This window comes from Oncorhynchus mykiss, chromosome 28 (assembly GCF_013265735.2).
Source record: "Oncorhynchus mykiss isolate Arlee chromosome 28, USDA_OmykA_1.1, whole genome shotgun sequence".
Lineage (NCBI taxonomy): Eukaryota > Metazoa > Chordata > Actinopteri > Salmoniformes > Salmonidae > Oncorhynchus > Oncorhynchus mykiss.
The window spans coordinates 2714736-2734324 of record NC_048592.1 but is presented as its reverse complement, the minus strand read 5'-3'; positions in this window follow the sequence as shown (position 1 = coordinate 2734324).

The following is a 19589-nucleotide window of genomic DNA, read 5'->3' as shown; positions in this document are numbered from 1 at the left end:
TCCGATAAATATCTATTGTCAAATTGTATATATTACCATGGCTGAATTCCTGTAGTTCAATGCTTCCCATGGCGCCCCCTTCTGGCTATTGGGAAAAATATTAATAGTGCGGTTTCAAATGTATATGACAAGGTCAGCAATCCCGGATAAAATTAACAAACTTCCAAAGAGGGAAAGATGATTAGGATGGACTATCCATACCAAACTTTAAATTGTATTTCCAGGCACTTCCAGCAGTTCTCCCCATCCTAAATAGGTTTAGACATGATTATTATGCCCCCTGGCTGAGTATAGAGAGACATATGGTGTCTCCTATATCCCTGGAAGAGGTGTTCTTCACTGAAATATCACTTAAATAATGTAAAATACGCTTCGGTCCTATTATTGCTCACATCATTTATATTTGGCGGAACATTTTTAAACAGTGTAACTGGGAATCAAAATGTCATGCCCATATGCCAATATTTCACAATAATGCCTTTTCGATTTGGAAGGCGGGGTTTTGCTTCCCCCCAACGGTCCAAATGTGGAATCCGTACTCTTACCAATATCATGGACAGTAATGATTTGAGAACATTCCAAGATGTAAAAGATACATACACATTACCAGGCAATGTTTTTCTATATTTACAACTTAGTTCAGCTATGCTGGCCTATGGAGTCCCCTGGGAAACCCAACTACTGAACCATTCAAATCAAATCAAATGTATTTATATAGCCCTTCTTACATCAGCTGATATGTCAGTGCTGTACAGAAACCCAGCCTAAAAGGGTTCCAGGGTTCCATAGCCGCAGGCAGAACAGTTGAAACTAGAGCAGCAGCACGGCCAGGTGGACTGAGAACAGCAAGGAGTCATCATGCCAGGTAGTCCTGAGGCATGGTCCTAGGGCTTAGGTCCTCCGAGAGAGAGAAAGAAAGAGAAAAAGAGAGAAATAGAGAGAGCATACCTAAATTCAGACAGGACACCGGATAAGACAGGAGAAGTACTCCAGATATAACAGACTGTCCCTAGCCCCCCGACACATAAACTACTGCAGCATAAATACTGGAGGCTGAGACAGGAGGGGTCAGGAGACCCTGTGGCCCCATCCAATGATACCCCCGGACAGGGCCAAACAGGCAGGATATATCCCCACCCACTTTGCCAAAGCACAGCACCCACACCACTAGAGGGATATCTTCAACCACCAACTTACCATCCTGAGACAAGGCAGAGTATAGCCCACAAAGATCTCCGCCACAGCACAACCCAAAGGGAACCCAGACAGGAAGATCATGTCAGTGACTCAACCCACTCAAGTGACGCACCCTTCCTAGGGACGGCATGGAAGAGCACCAGTAAGCCAGTAACTCAGCCCCTGTAATAGGGTTAGAGGCAGAGAATCCCAGTGGAGAGAGAAACCGGCCAGGCAGAGACAGCAAGGGCGGTTCGTTGCTCCAGAGCCTTTCCGTTCACCTTCACACTCCTGGGCCAGACTACACTCAATCATATGACCTATTGAAGAGATGAGTCTTCAGTAAAGACTTAAAGGTTGAGACCGAGTCTGCGTCTCTCACATGGGTAGGCAGACCATTCCATAAATATGGAGCTCTATAGGAGAAAGCCCTGCCTCCAGCTGTTTGCTTAGAAATTCTAGGGACAATTAGGAGGCCTGCGTCTTGTGACCGTAGCGTACGTGTAGGTATGTACGGCAGGACCAAATCAGAGAGATAGGTAGGAGCAAGCCCATGTAATGCTTTGCAACCATTCAATAATGGAATTTATAAAGTAATTATCTGTGCTCCTGAAAGGACTGATCTCTATAATATATAAAAAACTTTTATAAAGCTAACATTCTTAGATTGCCATTAAACATGCATGGTCCACAGAACAACAACTGGAACAGAATATGGAAAAATATGACCTTGGCATCTCGTAATCTGAACAATCAATTTATACATTTTAAGCATGTTCACAGACTGTATTTAACACCAAGGAAATGTTTTACGATGAAATTGGCCCCAACTCTTTACTGTGTCCCCTAAATCAGGTAGATACGTTCCTCCATATGATGTGTGAGTGCCCGGCAGTTAAATGCTTCTGGAGCAAAGTTACAAAATTCATTTGAAGTGCTTGAATGTAAACATTCAATGCTTTGAATCTATTATCTTACATAAAATGGATCGCTCCTGAAATCTTTCAATCAATCAGAGATGATTACTGCTGGCAGGCAGCGCTGCCTCAGTGGATGGAGACATTTTGGCTGGGTGGGATTGGGGGAATGGGATGGGAGGCTGGGGGTGGAGCCCCAGTCATTTTTTGGTTTCTTTTCCTATTTATACTCAATTTATTATTACTTAAACTTGAAATGTGATCCAAATGATCAATACGTTGTAGTTATGTACCTTTTGTAATGGTTTTTTAAATCTTATTTTTGTGGCAGCCCACAGGTACAATGTATGAGATAATGAATAGAAAATATATGGAATATGAAATTATATGAATTCAAATATTTTACCTGTACCCCCCCACAAAAATATGTTTTTAAATACTGGTAGCCAACCAAAGCAACCTGCTATCACAGACCCAAGGAATGAAAGCAATGAGCATGCTGCATCTAGCACCTGCAGCAGTCCACACGGGTCCAGGCCCTACCTGACTGGTGCCGAAACCTTAGCCTCTGAGGAGCAAGATGCTAGCTCCACTGGCTGCAACAGCTCCGCGTTAGCCCCGGCACCAGGCAGAGAAGCATGCTGCTGCACCCACAGAGAGCATTTGGGCTGCCATGGCTGAGCTAGCTGATCAGCCTTTCCAACCCAAGGATGACTTCGCCTTCATGGGAAACGTATCCCACTTCAGCCAGGTTGGTTCGCCTTCATGGGAAACGTATCCCACTTCAGCCAGGTTGGTTTGACAAATGGGAAACGTATCCCACTTCAGCCAGGTTGGTTCGCCTTCATGGGAAACGTATCCCACTTCAGCCAGGTTGGTTCGACAAATGGGAAACGTATCCCACTTCAGCCAGGTTGGTTCGCCTTCATGGGAAACGTATCCCACTTCAGCCAGGTTGGTTCGACAAATGGGAAACGTATCCCACTTCAGCAAGGTTGGTTAGCCTTCATGGGAAACGTATCCCACTTCAGCCAGGTTGGTTCGACAAATGGAAAACGTATCCCACTTCAGCCAGGTTGGTTCGACAAATGGTTCTGGCTGCGTTATGTCAAGGAAGACCATTGAGTGCTATGTTTCTCATGCGTTTAAGGCAGTGGAGAAATGGATTATCAATGAGGAAAATGTTAGAGTCAATCGCATTTTTGTTAAATGGTGGTTTTGCAAACTGGTGCAAAGCAATCAAGAGATTCTGGGAACATGAGAAATCACACTTGCACACAGATCAACTACAAAAATTGCTGCTTCAGGTAGCACACCAATCAATGCCTTGCTATCACACTTGCTGACGTCCAGACTTCGGAGAGACTGGATGAGATCCTTCTACAGTTTGATCTCACTGTACAGAGGGAGATAGTCGCACTCATCTGAATGTGCCTTCTATTGTTTGACAGCTGATTGCACCACTGATGTGAGCACGATGTAACAGTTCTCATGCAGTCTACAGTACGTCGACCAGAACCTGGAGTCACACTATGATTTGGGGGGGGGGGGGGGTTACCATGCCCCCGACTCCACAGCGAAAATCTGTTCTTGCGTGTAAAGGATATTTGCGTTTAAACATTCCCATGGAACAGCTCCAGGGATTCTGCTTTGATGGAGTAAGTAACATGTCAGGCCGTTTTTCAGGTGTACAGGCTTGACTGAAAGAGGTATTTCCAGGTACCATGTACAGCATGTGCACTGTAGGAACAATTCATTGGATTTAGTTTTGCAAGAAGTTACCCGCGAGGTGAGCCTTGTGCATTGTGTGGCCGTCGTCATAAGGGAATCACACAAGCACAAGCAGTTATACAAGTTTCTTTTTGTTGTGGAGGAAGTGTTGACCAACATCCTAGGCCTGTGTCCAACCAGGTGGTGCATGCACACAGTGGCGATTTTAGTATGGAAATCTTGGTGGGGCAAAAAAAAATCATATGTGGGACGTATGCCAGCAAAGCCACTACACAACACAACACTAAAAAATAAATTAATTGCCCTATAACGGTGACAAACGGTGCCCACAAACTGTTAGGGCCTACATAAAGCTGTCCCAACAGCAGTCTCAACAGTAGTCCTAACACCTTACCACTGCTACACCTGGCTATCAGCTGAGCCTTGTCTGGCAGCGAAACAGCTCATTCAGTCTCATTTACTGCCTTTAAATGTTTTTTGCTGATATGGCTGACTTGCTTAAACAAATGTGGTTGAAGAGGTGAAAATAGACCAAATTATTAGGGTGAGGCACATGGGCTACTAGCAGGTTACTACACAACATACACTTAGTATTACTTTCTTAGCTACAGTATACATATCTCCCTGGCATATTATATAATTTATGCAAAAGCATACAATACATTTTTGGAGTCACATTTTTGTCGCGGCGGTCCTTCTTGTAGGCAAATTTTGTCATCAAACTTTGGCATTAAAGTCTGGCATTCTCAAAACAACTGTTAACTCGGAACTGCAAAATCTGACTTTAGCGAGTTCAAGACAACTGGGAACTCTGAAAAAAATGTTTTGAATCATGATGATGACAGTGATTTTCAGGTCGTAGCTCTGGAAAGAGGTCCGAGTTCCCGATTTACTTCCGAGTTGGATGAAAGTTCAATACGTATTTTCCCAGATGTAGCTCGTTTTTCCCGAGTTCCCAGTTGACTTGAACTCGCTAAAGTCAGATTTTGCAGTTCCGAGTTAACAGTTGTTTTGAGCGCGGCACAAATCATGCTTCATTGACCGCATGGCCAATGTTGAATGTTTAGAATTTTAAACTAGGAAAATAGACCCTTAATCTTAGACTTGGGACCACACAGCCACTCCACTGAATAGAAGGCTAATGATTGCTTTGCAATGCACTGATTCCTTCCAAACCACTGATTGTTGAATTTACTATGTCCAATGGCTGAAGATCACCGATACGTTTTATCTATAATTTCTCTTCATTACTTGTCTTCATATGACAAGGATTAAAAAGGATTTGCCAGTAGATTGTCGACTTGATTCATGATGCTGACTGGTAGCTAAGATTTTGAAAGTATGATGTTGACATGATCAGTCCAATCAAATCTACTGTATATATAACGTGATTTGACATCATTTTATCTGTCCTTGAGCCTTCTTGGATGGGCACTTCTAATGTAACTATATGTCAGCACCCAAGGGTCTAGAATTTTAGACCTCTACACTTAGACTTGGTAGTGACGTACTGTCCCCATGAGTGACAGAACACTAAGCCAATTACGGCGCAACGCTCCATATTTTCTGCTGGCTTGCCCCGCCAACACAGAAAGCACTGAGCTAGACTGAACCACCTGCATTTTGGAGCTGCCTTACTCAAGAAAACAAAAAAGAGACTTCAGAACATCTGGGGGGCCAAACCTTGAGGCCCAGCCTCTAGGGGAACCCCAATTTAATAACAATTTGGATTGGCAAAAATCACAATGTGAAATCACAATCATTTTGTCCTTTTTTTTCACCCAACTCTTAACGTAAATCCAATGACATGGTGACGCTTGGTTGATTTCACGTTGAATTCACGTTAGTTGAAAACTCAAAACTAGGCGTCGAACTTACGTCTGTGCCCAGTGGGAAGTCTAAGTCTGCTGAGCTCTTCTTAAATAAGCAACCAGAAGCTATCTATTGTGTTCACATGTCTAAGTGATACGAGCCAGAAACAGTACTGTGAAATAAAGTGTAACAACGTTCTACCCTGCCTCTGATATGCTCAGCTCCGTTCCACCAGAGCTGCATGCATGTGTTCCTTTACTCCAGCCTCCCCCACAGAACACTGATGTGAAGACGCAGGATTTCACAGCTCACTGAGTAAAGCAAACCCCAGGGCCATGGCAAGACTTACTTATATCCTTTATGAATTCATTTGATATCTCTGAGTTGTATCTGTCTGTTGATGTTTTAGAATCGAATACACAATGTTGCACATTGTATTTCTGTAAATCTGATGGGTTCTCTTTTGGTTGCTGTGCCAAGAGACATGGTGTCTTCTTGTGTCTAATGTATAAGAACCCAATGGAAAAATGAAGATGAATTATAATGATATTTTATTTTAACAAATTCAGTGCAAAAACAAAAAAAAGATTGGTAAACTATATTTATTTCCTTCTAATTTAACCATAACAAAATGGTCCACAACAAACTTAGCAAAAGACTATGATTTGCCATACTCAAAGTACTGCATCAAGAACGCCAAAAGATTTTCACAGAGACATCCAAAAGCCTACCACCATGAGGCAAGTGTGACTTTGGGTAGATCTAAGCTGTGAGACCTGTGAGAGACAGTCCAGTACATTTTAGGTAGAGGTTGAACATGGTGCTGAGATGTCCATCACGCGTGTGCCTCAATGCCTGTAAGCCAAAATGTCCTCCTTGTCCAACCCATTTAAAAGTATGTCACTCAAAGTTGTCAACTAGAACTGACACATTCTAGGTTGGAAGAATCCCCGACGGGCAATGATGACTCTGATTATCCCCCGGCTAACTACTTTACCACAGTAAGAATCTATAAATGAGTTGTGGAACAGACAGCTTAGATTAGAATGTCACTGAGACAGAGACTCAGCCTATATAAGAAACTGTGATAAGCACACAGGGGAATATGAGAATGCACAATTAGGTTGTTAGAAACTCCACAAAAATTGAAGATGAAGTCCCCCTATCTGCTTTGTTCTCCAATAATTATGCATAATTGACTTCCTCGTTAAATAAAAATAAGATAAAAAACATAATTCAGCAAGGCCAATTTATGAATCACACTATCTGTATGTTTCATTTTATTGCAGGCAATTCCTTTCTCAAACCCGAAAACACACAGTACAAACCAGTTGAGTTGTCACCGGGAGTGTAGGCAAGACTTAATTACGTAGAAACAACAGTGCATATATTACACATAAGAGAATACACTATGGCAACCTGTGTTTTTCTTTGGCATTCAGCAGGATCCAGGATAATTGCTATCTGAACTTAACTTCCTGTTAAAAGAACAGGGTTGAATAAACATTTTGAATGAGGTTTTGAAGTCACTGCTGCTGCTGTTGTCTTTCTTTCTCTCTCTTTCTCTCCATTTCTCTTTAGATTTCTTAACGTCTTTCTCTCTCCCTCCTCTCTACTGCTTTATTTCTCTCTTTCTCTCTTTTCCTATCGCTCTCATTTCTTATTTGATTTCTTTCTCTCTCCATCCCATCTCCTTCACGCTCCTTTCTTTTCCCCTGTCTCCTTCCCCCCTTCCCCCTCTCTTTCCCCTCAGCCCATCTGTTCCCCTCTCTCCATGCTAAATCACCATTCACCACGCCTCTCTCTGGCTCCACGCCAGACCTTATGTTGTAGATGTGCCTGGGCGCAGTAGTCATTAACATGCAGCTCATATCTAGAACTACAAATCCAAACTACTCGAACTAGAATCAGCCTCCAATGGTGTTGGCATTGACTCCATGCTAACTTATTAGGCAACTCAAATATTACCCTGGGCTGTTTAGCACGAATGTACTGCGGATCAGAAGGAAGCTGAGGGAGAGAGAGGGGTGTGGCCAGGTAAAGGTAAAGTAATCCGTTTTTTTTGTCAGCAAAGCCATGGTATTGTGTGTATCACTGAGTAAGGGAAGATTTAGGCTGATCAATGTTATGGTTTCTCTGGCAATTCATCTGGCAATTCATCATCATCATCACCACCACCATCATCTTCGAGTCAACTCAAATTCCATGTCCAACATTTCTTAATTGAAAAGCATTGAAGAGAATTGGAATTGGAATTGAAGTGTACTTATTGAATTGTCTGGAATGGAATTGACCCCAACCCTGATACAGTTTACAGTGATAAAATGGTTAGGGAGTCATTACATCCAGATCCAAAAGGCCCTATCCCTGGCATCAGTGTTGGTGATGCCCGTGTGTTCGCCTGAAGCACATCAACCATAGTACAAAGACAGCTGTAAAGGATTAGAGGTTGACTTGAAAGGCTTGGAGATTTTCAAATATAGTTATGGAAAAGGCATAAAGTATGCACAAATGAGGATCTTACAGCTAACTATAGGCATTTATATGATAAACTATAGGCTTTTCTTATGCTATATATACACTCCCCTCTGTGTTTATGCTGACTAAAAATATAAACGCAACATGCAACAATTTCAAAAATGTTGCTGAGTTACAGTTCATATAAGGATATCAGTCAATAAATTCATTAGGCCACGATCTTTGGATTTCACATGACTGGGCGGGGGCGCAGCCATGGGTGGACCTGGTTCCCCAATGCCCTCCCAGGCCCACCCATGGCTGCGCCCCCGCCCAGTCATGTGAAATCCATAGATCCCCCACTCATTGGGGAGCCAGGCCAAGTCAATAAGAATTTGCCCCACAAAAGGTATTTATCACAGACAGAAATACTCCTCAGTTTCATCAGCTGTCTGGGTGGCTGGTGAAGAAGTCAGGCGTGGAGTTCCTGGGCTGGCAGGGTAGCACATGGTCTGTGATTGTGAGGCCCGGTTGGATGTACTGCTCTAAAAGGACGTTGGAGTCAGCTTATGGTAGAGAAATTAATGTTCAATTCTCTGGGAACAGCTCTGGTGTACATTCCTGCAGTCAGCATGCCAACTGCATGCTCCCACAAAACTTGGGACATCTGTGGCATTGAGTTGTGTGACAAAACTGCACATTTTAGAGTGGCCTTTTATTGTCCCAAGCACAAGGTGCACCTGTGTAATGATCATGCTGTTTAATCAACTTCTTGATATGCCACACGTGTCAGGTAGAAGATTAAAGGAGAAATGCTCAATAACAGGCATGTAAACACATTTGTCCACGAAATTTGAGAGAAATTGGATTGTTGTGGATATGGAATATTTCTGGGATCTATTATTTTAGCTCATGAAACATGGGACTTGCGTTGTCTTGGCTGTGTGCTTATGGCCTCTGTATGCCTATGTAGATATTCCATTGAAAATCAGCTGTTTCCAGCTACAATAGTCACTTACAACATTGACAATGTCTGCGCTGTATTTCTGATCAATTTGATGTTATTTTAATGGACAAAAAAAATGTATTTTCTTTCAAAAACAAGGACATTTCTAAGATACCCCCAACTTTTGAACGGTAGTGTAATGTATAATATATACACATATCTTTTAAAATCTAATGTCCTTTATTATTTTCCACTCACCCTACCACCCCTCCCATAATTGGAGTAAACTAGTGATCCACAACACTAATACTTCTACTTTCAGCTTATACTGTACATACTATATGCATTGTACAGACACAATCTATTTTACAACAGTTATACCTCTGCCCTCAACCTCTCCCATCTATTTCTGATGTCCATCAAGTTTGATTTCACTTAGTCATATATTTTAAACTGTGCTGTTTCATAAAAGTTCTGAACCTACTTTTGTATGACTGACGCCTTTAGTGAGAGGTCTAATGCTTTAATATTTAATAATTTCTGCCTTCCGAATTCATATTAATTAAGTAAATAAGCCCTTTTAATTTTGTCTGGCTTGCCATTCCAAATAAAATGGAAAAAATGTTTGGTCATATAATAAAAGAAACAGGTCACCTGTCGTAGGTAAACTGAGTTAATCAGGGTGATTTTTCCACAAATATACAGGTATTTTCCTTTCCATGGTAGCAAGATCATGTACGTTTTTGCTAACTTTCTATTAAAAATGTATGGAGTGAGATCATTTCTTTCTTTCGGGATATGTATACAAAGTATGTCCACATCACCGTCAGACCATTTTATTGGTAAACTACAAGGTATTGTAAAAGTTGTATTTTTTAGTGATACAATACGTAATTTGTGGTTGTGGTTGCAACTAGATCCTCTATACGGCTGTGGAGGGACCCAAATTGTGGATTTAAAAGACAACATTAATCATCAGCGTACAATAACCCCTTTGATTTAAAGCCCTGGATTTCTAATCCCTTGATATAATACTGTTGGATCTGATTTTAACAGCTAACATTTCGATGGCCATAATCAATATATATGCTAATAGTGGACAACCTTGATTTACTCCTCTTGACAGTTTAAACTTTAGTAGCCATTATTTACTATTTTACCTCTAAGATTACTATAAATATCTTAAACCCATTTTATCAGAGATTCGCCGAAATTGAAATATTCCAGGCATTTATTTACAGTTGAAGTCAGAAGTTTACATACACTTAGGTTGGAGTCATTAAAACTTGTTTTTCAACCACTCCACAAATTTCTTGTTGACAAACTATAGTTTGGTTAGGACATTCCAGAAAACGATGTCATGGCTTTAGAAGCTTCTGATAGGCTAATTTACATAATTTGAGTCAATTGGAGGTGTACCTGTGGATGTATTTCAAGGCCTACCTTCAAACTCAGTGCCTCTTTGCTTGACATCATAGGAAAATCCAAATAAATTGGTCAAGACCTCAGAAAAACATTTGTAGACCTTCACAAGTCCGGTTCATCCTTGGGAGCAATTTCCAAACGCCTGATGGTACCACGTTCATCTGTACAAACAATAGTACGCAAGTATAAACACCATGGGACAACGCAGCCGTCATACCGCTCAGGAAGGAGACGCGTTCTGTCTCCTAGAGATGAACGTACTTTGGTGCGAAAAGTGCAAATCAATCCCAGAACAATAGCAAAGGACCTTGTGAAGATGCTGGAGGAAACAGGTACAAAAGTATCTATATCCACAGTAAAACGAGTTCTATATCGACATAACCTGAAAGGCCGCTCAGCAAGGAAGAAGCCATTGCTCCAAAACCACCATAAAAAAGCCAGACTACGGTTTGCAACTGCTCATGGGGACAAAGATTGTACTTTTTGGAGAAATGTCCTCTGGTCTGATGAAACAAAAATAGAACTCTTTGGCCATAGTGACCATCGTTATGTTTGCAGGAAAAAGGGGGAGGTTTGCAACCCAAAGAACATCCCAACAGTGAAGCACGGGGGTGGCAGCATCATGTTGTGTGGGTGCTTTGCTGCAGGAGGGATTGGTGCACTTCACCAAATAGATGGCATCATGAGGCAGGAAAACTATGTGGATATATTGAAGCAACATCTCAAGACATCAGTCAGGAAGTTAAAGCTTGGTCACAAATGGGTCTTCCAAATGAACAATGACCCCAAGCATATTTAGTTGTGGCAAAATGGCTTAAGGACAACGAAGTCAAGGAATTAGAGTGGCCGTCACAAAGCCCTGACCTCAATCCCATAGAAAATTTGTGGGCAGAACTGAAAAAGCGTGTGCGAGCAAGGAGGCCTACAAACCTGACTGAGTTACACCAGCTCTGTCAGGAGGAATGGGCCAAATTTAACCCAACTTATTGTGGGAAGCTTGTGGAAGGCTACCCAAAATGTTTGACCCAAGTTAAACAATGTTAAGGCAATGCTACCAAAAACAAATTGAGTGTATGTAAACTTCTGACCCCACTGGGTATTTGATGAAAGAAATAAAAGCTGAAAGAAATAATTTTCTCAAATATTATTCTGACATTTCAGAATAATAAAATAAAGTTGTGATCCTAACTGACCTAAGACAGGGAATTTTTCCTAGGATTAAATGTCGGGAATTGTGAAAAAACTGAGTTTAAATGTATTTGGCTAAGGTGTATGTAAACTTCCGACTTCAACTGTGTGTGAGAATGCTGTTCACATACCACCTGGGCCGCCCGCAGGGGGTAAGGGTAGGCAACAACACGTCGGCCACGCTGATCCTCAACACTGTGGCCCCTCAGGGGTGTGTTCTTAGTCCCCTCCTGTACTCTCTGTTCACCCACAACTGCATGGCCAAACACGAATCCAACACCATAATTAAGTTTGCTGACAACACAACAGTGGTAAGCCTGATCACTGACAATGATGAGACAGCCTATAAGGAAGGGGTCAGAGACCTGGCAGTGTGGTGCTAGGACAACAACCGCTCACTCAATTTGAGCAAGACAAAGGAGCTGATCGTGGACTACAGGAAAAGGCGGGCCGAACAGGCCACCATTAACATTGATGTGGCTGCAGAGGAGTGGGTCGAGAGATTCAAGTTCCTTGATGTCCACATCACCAACAAACTACAGAGGGTAGTGCCTACGGCCTAGTACATCAGTGGGGCTAAGCTTTTTTGAAATCCAGGACCTACAGTATATACTAGATGGTGTCAGAGGAAAGCCCAAAAAATTGCCAAAAAATTGCCAAAGAAATTGCCAATTGCCAAAGTCACCCAAGTCATAGAATGTTCTCTCTGCTACTGCACGGCAAGCGGTACCGGAGCGCATGACTGCTGAACAATTAATCAAATAGTCACCGGACTATTTACATTGACCCCCGATATTTGTTTTTCACATTGCTGCTACTCACTGATTATCATCTGTGCATACTCACTTCACCCCTACCTACAGTGCCTTGCGAAAGTATTCGGCCCCCTTGAACTTTGCGACCTTTTGCCACATTTCAGGCTTCAAACATAAAGATATAAAACTGTATTTTTTTGTGAAGAATAAACAACAAACGGGACACAATCATGAAGTGGAACGACATTTATTGGATATTTCAAACTTTTTTAACAAATCAAAAACTGAAAAATTGGGCGTGCAAAATTATTCAGCCCCTTTACTTTCAGTGCAGCAAACTCTCTCCAGAAGTTCAGTGAGGATCTCTGAATGATCCAATGTTGACCTAAATGACTAATGATGATAAATACAATCCACCTGTGTGTAATCAAGTCTCTGTATAAATGCACCTGCACTGTGATAGTCTCAGATGTCCGTTAAAAGCGCAGAGAGCATCATGAAGAACAAGGAACACACCAGTCAGGTCCGAGATACTGTTGTGAAGAAGTTTAAAGCCGGATTTGGATACAAAAATATTTCCCAAGCTTTAAACATCCCCAGTAGCACTGTGCAAGCGATAATATTGAAATGGAAGGAGTATCAGACCACTGCAAATCTACCAAGACCTGGCCGTCCCTCTAAACTTTCAGCTCATACAAGGAGAAGACTGATCAGAGATGCAGCCAGGAGGCCCATGATCACTCTGGATGAACTGCAGAGATCTACAGCTGAGGTGGGAGACTCTGTCCATAGGACAACAATCAGTCGTATATTGCACAAATCTGGCCTTTATGGAAGAGTGGCAAGAAGAAAGCCATTTCTTAAAGATATCCATAAAAAGTGTCGTTTAAAGTTTGCCACAAGCCACCTGGGAGACACACCAAACATGTGGAAGAAGGTGCTCTGGTCAGATGAAACCAAAATTGAACTTTTTAGCAACAATGCAAAACGTTATGTTTGGCGTAAAAGCAACACAGCTGAACACACCATCCCCACTGTCAAACATGGTGGTGGCAGCATCATGGTTTGGGCCTGATTTTCTTCAGCAGGGACAGGGAAGATGGTTAAAATGTATGGGAAGATGGATGGAGCCAAATACAGGACCATTCTGGAAGAAAACCTGATGGAGTCTGCAAAAGACCTGAGACTGGGACGGAGATTTGTCTTCCAACAAGACAATGATCCAAAACATAAAGCAACATCTACAATGGAATGGTTCAAAAATAAACATATCCAGGTGTTAGAATGGCCAAGTCAAAGTCCAGACCTGAATCCAATCGAGAATCTGTGGAAAGAACTGAAAACTGCTGTTCACAAATGCTCTCCATCCAACCTCACTGAGCTCGAGCTGTTTTGCAAGGAGGAATGGGAAAAAATTTCAGTCTCTCAATGTGCAAAACTGATAGAGACATACCCCAAGCGACTTACAGCTGTAATCGCAGCAAAAGGTGGCGCTACAAAGTATTAACTTAAGGGGGCTGAATAATTTTGCACGCCCAATTTTTCAGTTTTTGATTTGTTAAAAAAGTTTGAAATATCCAATAAATGTCGTTCCACTTCATGATTGTGTCCCACTTGTTGTTGATTCTTCACAAAAAATACAGTTTTATATCTTTATGTTTGAAGCCTGAAATGTGGCAAAAGGTCGCAAAGTTCAAGGGGGCCGAATACTTTCGCAAGGCACTGTACATGTACACATTACCTCGACTAACCTGTACCACCAAACATTGACTCGGTATCGGTACCCCCTCTAATATAGCCTCATTATTGTTATTTTATTGTGTTACTTTTTATACATTTTTACTTTATTTTACTTTGATTTGGTTTATTTGTAGCAAAAATAAACCAGTAGATCCTTCTGGTCTGGAGCCTCAACTGCCTAATTTAAGCTAGTTCCCATTGACATAAAATGTGTTCATGAACATGAACCCTTTATTTATTCTTTATCTTGTGTGGAATGTTTTCACTGACTGTGTCTCCGCATTATCCACCTGTCAACTTGTGAGTCTGAAAATGGACACTGAAGGTGACGTAATCTGCAGATCTGCAGATGTTACAGAGGTAATTTGGAGATTCTAATGTGTTTCAGATGCCACCTTCCAGTGACTTCCCCCAATATTCACCAACTTAATTGAGCAAAAATATTTAGATTCTTTAAAGCACTCATTTAGTTGTCATGAGTCATTCATTCAAACTTTTTAAAGTATACCATAGTATGCTATTGTGATTTAGTGAACTTTATAATTTCATGCAATGAATTTGAATGTAGCCAGCTATTGCATGTAAGGTAAAAAGCAACATTTTCCATTCATTAAAATACATGCCAACATATATTTATGAAATATATGTTGGAATGTACTTTACTAGCAACCACAGCATACTGTCAAAATGTATTTCCACAACATATATTTAAATATATAAACATATATTTAGAAATACAGTACTAGTCAAAAGTTTGGACACACCTACAATACTTATTAGATTTTTTCTTTATTTTACTATTTTCTACACTGTAAAAAAAATATTGAAGACATCAAAACCATGAAATAATAGTTATGGAATCACAAAGTAACCCAAAAAGTGTTAATCAAATCGAAATCTATTTTATATTTGAGATTCTTCAAAGTAGCCACCCTTTGCCTTGATGACAGCTTTGGAAACTCTTGGCATTCTCTCAACCAGCTTCACCTGGAATGCTTTTCCAACAATCTTGAAGGAGTTCCCACATATGCTGAGCATTTGTTTGCTGCTTGTCCTTCACTCTGCGGTCCAACTCATCCCAAACCATCTCAAATGGGTTGAGGTTGGGTGATTGTGGGGGCCAGGTTATCTGATGCAGTACTCCCTCACTCTCCACACTCTTTGTCAAATAGGCCTTATACAGCCTGGAGGTGTGATGGGTCATTGTCCTGTTGAAAACCAAATGTCCCACTAAGCGCAAACCAGATGGGATGGCGTATCGCTGCAGAATGCTGTGGTAGCCATGCTGGTTAAGTGTGCCTTGAATTCTAAATAAATCACTGACAGGGTCAACAGCAAAGCAACCCCACATCATCACACCTCCTCCTTCATGCTTCACGGTGGGAACCACACACGCAGAGATCATCAGTTTACCTACTCTGCGTCTCACAAAGACATGGCGGTTGGAACCAAAAATCTCGAACTTCCACCGGTCTAATGCCCAATGCTCATGTTTCTTGGCTCAAGCAAGTCTCTTCTTCTTATTGGTGTCCTTAAGTAGTGGTTTCTTTGCAGCAATTCAGCCTGATTCATGCAGATGCAGTCTCCTCTGAACAGTTGATGTTGAGATGTGTCTGTTACTTGAACTCTGTAAAGCATTTATTTGGGCTGCAATTTCTGGGGCTGGTAACTCAAATGAACTTATCCTCTGCGGGCAAAGGTAACTCTGGGTCTTCCTTTCCTGTGGCGGTCCTCATGAGAGCCAGTTTCATCATAGTGCTTGACGGTTTTTGCGACTGAACTTGAAGAAACTTTTAAAGTTCTTGACATTTTCCGGATTGTCTTAAAGTAATGATGGACTGTCGTTTCTCTATGCTTATTTCAGCTGTTCTTGCCATCTTCTGTATTTTTCATATATATATATATTTACCTTTATTTAACTAGGCAAGTCAGTTAAGAACAAATTATTATTTACAATGGCGTCCTATACTACCCCTACCTTGTCACAACACAACTGATTGGCTCAAACGCATTAAGAAGGAAATAAATTCCACAAATGAACTTTTAACAATCTGTATTAGATGTCTATATTATTTTTCCATGAGTGTGATGAACTTTTATTCAAATCAGGCTCGTTGACATAACAAACAAAGAGCCTTTTATGCCATATTTGAAGACACACCAGTACTGTTGACTTAACGCACGAGGAAGCCATAACATATTTGGAAAAACCTTTCAGTATGTGGTCTTATTTACATACCATAGTTGAGAATATGTTCATGTGTCAGTGTGAGCCATTTAGTCCCAAGTCAAGAGCTAAAACAGAATCATACACTATACACACTATCATACACAGATTCTCAGTGTACAGAACAATAAAAACGTGATATGTTCTGTTCATCACCACTTACTAACTCTGTTAGTTCATCAACACTTAGTTTTATTTGACCTTTATTTAAACTAGGTCAGTTAAGAACAAATTCTTGTTTTCAATGACGGCCTAGGAACAGGAACTGCCTTGTTCATGGGTATTGATCATTCACATACTGTTCTGCTGAACCTGTAACACATTTCACGTAGGGTCAAGAACACAGGGGAACTGATGAGCATACCTGATTCCTCCCCTGAGGTCACACCTGATTGGCCTATTACCCATGAGACATGACACATGAGATGAAAGTGTGTGTGTGAAACAGTTCATGTGTGATGGTGGAGAAGACCATGGGTTTCATAGTGCAAAGATTACCATCTAGTGTTGGAGGACAGCCACTACAGTAGTGATATGAGATGCTCATGTCTCTGTCTTCCCTGTACTATCAGACCCATTATTTGGGTATAGGAAGTCCCCCACTCTGTTGTCTATCTGGGATTCTTCACTGATATTCAGAGACAAGTCCTTACAGAAAAACCCACACTTGAGAAATGGTTGTGGTGCTATAATCTCATACATTTCCAACAGCACACCTTTACAGGGGTTTATACATTTCCAACTAACCCATCAAATAAACACATCTTTAAGCCCAATTATTTGGTAGAAAAGACAAGTGTCTGGGTGGGTCGCAGACATGGAGTGCTGAACGACAACGTCTGTGACCCTCCAGTGCTCCACCACGTCTTTTTGTCTGCATTGTTGTCACTTTTGACTGCAACTTGTATTTTCTACCATACATTTGGCTTTAGCCAGGGTGACTCACATCAGTCGTGACCCCATTCCTCATCCACCATTTTGGAAACACTGCCACCTGTATAAACATAAACCCTCATTCTCTCTCCAACTGCTCCCTGTCCTCCTCAGTAACATGTGGAGGTGTTATCTACTGTTTTCAATATTTTGTGGTATTAGGTACAGGTGGAGAAAGACATATTGCATTGAATATGTCATAATAGCATTATTAAACACTTTTAGTAGCAAAACTCAACAGACATAAGATAATGAAACACTAAGTTCTACAGACATTTTATTCATATTTATTCAAATCAAGCTCATTGATGTAATGAACACAGAGCCTTTAATGCCATATTAAAAGACACATCAGTACATTCTATTGTGGACACAACAGGAAGCCATGCCATATTTGGAAAAACCTTTTTATTAATAGACATGCGTTAAGTATACGTTCAGGGGCCACAGTGGACCTTCATAGTCCCAGGAAAAAAGCTCAAACAGAATCATACACTATATTGTCACGACTTCCGCCGAAGTCGGCTCCTCTCCTTTTTCGGGCGGCGATTGGCGATCGACGTCACCGGCTTTCTAGCCATCGGTTCTCCATTTTTCATATGTCCATTTGTTTTGTCTTGTTCCATGCACACCTGGTTTTCATTCCCTATCACACTGAACGTATTTAGTCCCCTGTTCCCCTCCATGTCTTTGTGTGAAATTGTGATGTTATGTGGGTATTGTTACGCGCCAGACTTTTGTTTATGTTCCGTGTTTTGACCACTGTTATATGTACTTATGTGCTTTCGTTTGGACCGGAATAAAAAGTGTGCCTGTTAACTACACTCTGCTCTCCTGCACCTGACTTCGCCTCCAGTACACACCCTTAGCATATACACACTATCAAAAACAAGTTCTCAGTCACAGGAGGCTGCTGAGGGGAGGATGACTCATAATAATGTCCGGAACGGAGTGAATGGAATGGTATCAGACACATGGAAACCATGTGTTCGATGTGTTTCGATACCATTCCATTTATTCCGTTCCAGCCATTACTATGAGCCGGTCCTCCCCAATTAAGGTGCCACCAGACGCCTGTGTTCTCAGTATACAGAACACGAAAATGTGCAATGCTGCATTGTGTTCTGTTCATCACCACACTTACTAACTCTATTGGACATTGGTTTAGTGATATTGATCCTTCACATGCTGTCCTGCTGAACTTGTTACACGTTTCACTCTAGGGTCAAGAACACAGAGGAACTGATGAGCATACCAAACTCCTCCCTGAGGCCACATCTGAGACACGACCCATGAGATGAGAGTTGATACCCACACTGCGTATGCAAATGAGAAACATTACAGTAAATGGCTGAGTTCCAGGCCAACTACATTGCAGACGCATGCCAGATCTCACAATGAATAGGATAGGTGTCTCACATTTCATCCACATCATGTGATATAGCAATCTGATACTGACTGCCCAGTAGATAATGTAGCACACAACCATTGGTTGATGTAACGCAACGTTTGCAGTGTAGTCTTTTCAGAGTGGAAGGACATCCACTACTATACCCTGTACGGTCAGAGGGGGACCCTCCACCTGCATCTCCCCACATACTCAGACCATGCGTGTCAGTAGAGGAAGGTGGAGGGTCCCCCTCTCTCTGGGGTCCATTTGGGGATCTTCACTGATGTTTAGAGACAAATCCTTGAAGCAAAATCTACACTTGAGAAATGTTTATAATCGCAGAGTTCTTTAGAGAAGGGAACTGTACTGTATGTTTAGATTTAACATTGTTTGCCACTCATAAAACCAAATGTACAGTGAGGAGAGAAAGTATGTGAACCCCTGCACAGTTTTCACTTCATGTTGTTGTTTTCGAGTCTGAAATGTTGAAACTTTTAGGCCTAGTTTCAATCAGATGAACCATTAACCGGCGATTGCCGACACCCGCATAGCCAATGTTTTGGCGTCGGAGGGGTAACTGCATTGGAGCTGTCAAAATCGGTGATCAGCTACTCTTGATCATTTTCATGAAGCCACACCCGTCCCACTCACTTTAGAAGTTCAGAACAAGAATGTGTAGGCTATATAGAAATAATTATGCTCAACTTGAAAATAATGAACATTTCTATAAGCCTAATCGAGGTGTAGATTACATCTCACATTCCAGTGTTCCAACATGTAAACAAGGCTGCATGGGACTTCTCGTAATGTGACTCCGTGCAGCCACGGAGTCACATGTCCACTTTAGGTATAATCCCAGGAGCCACTTGTGGATTTGACAGCTCTAATGCAG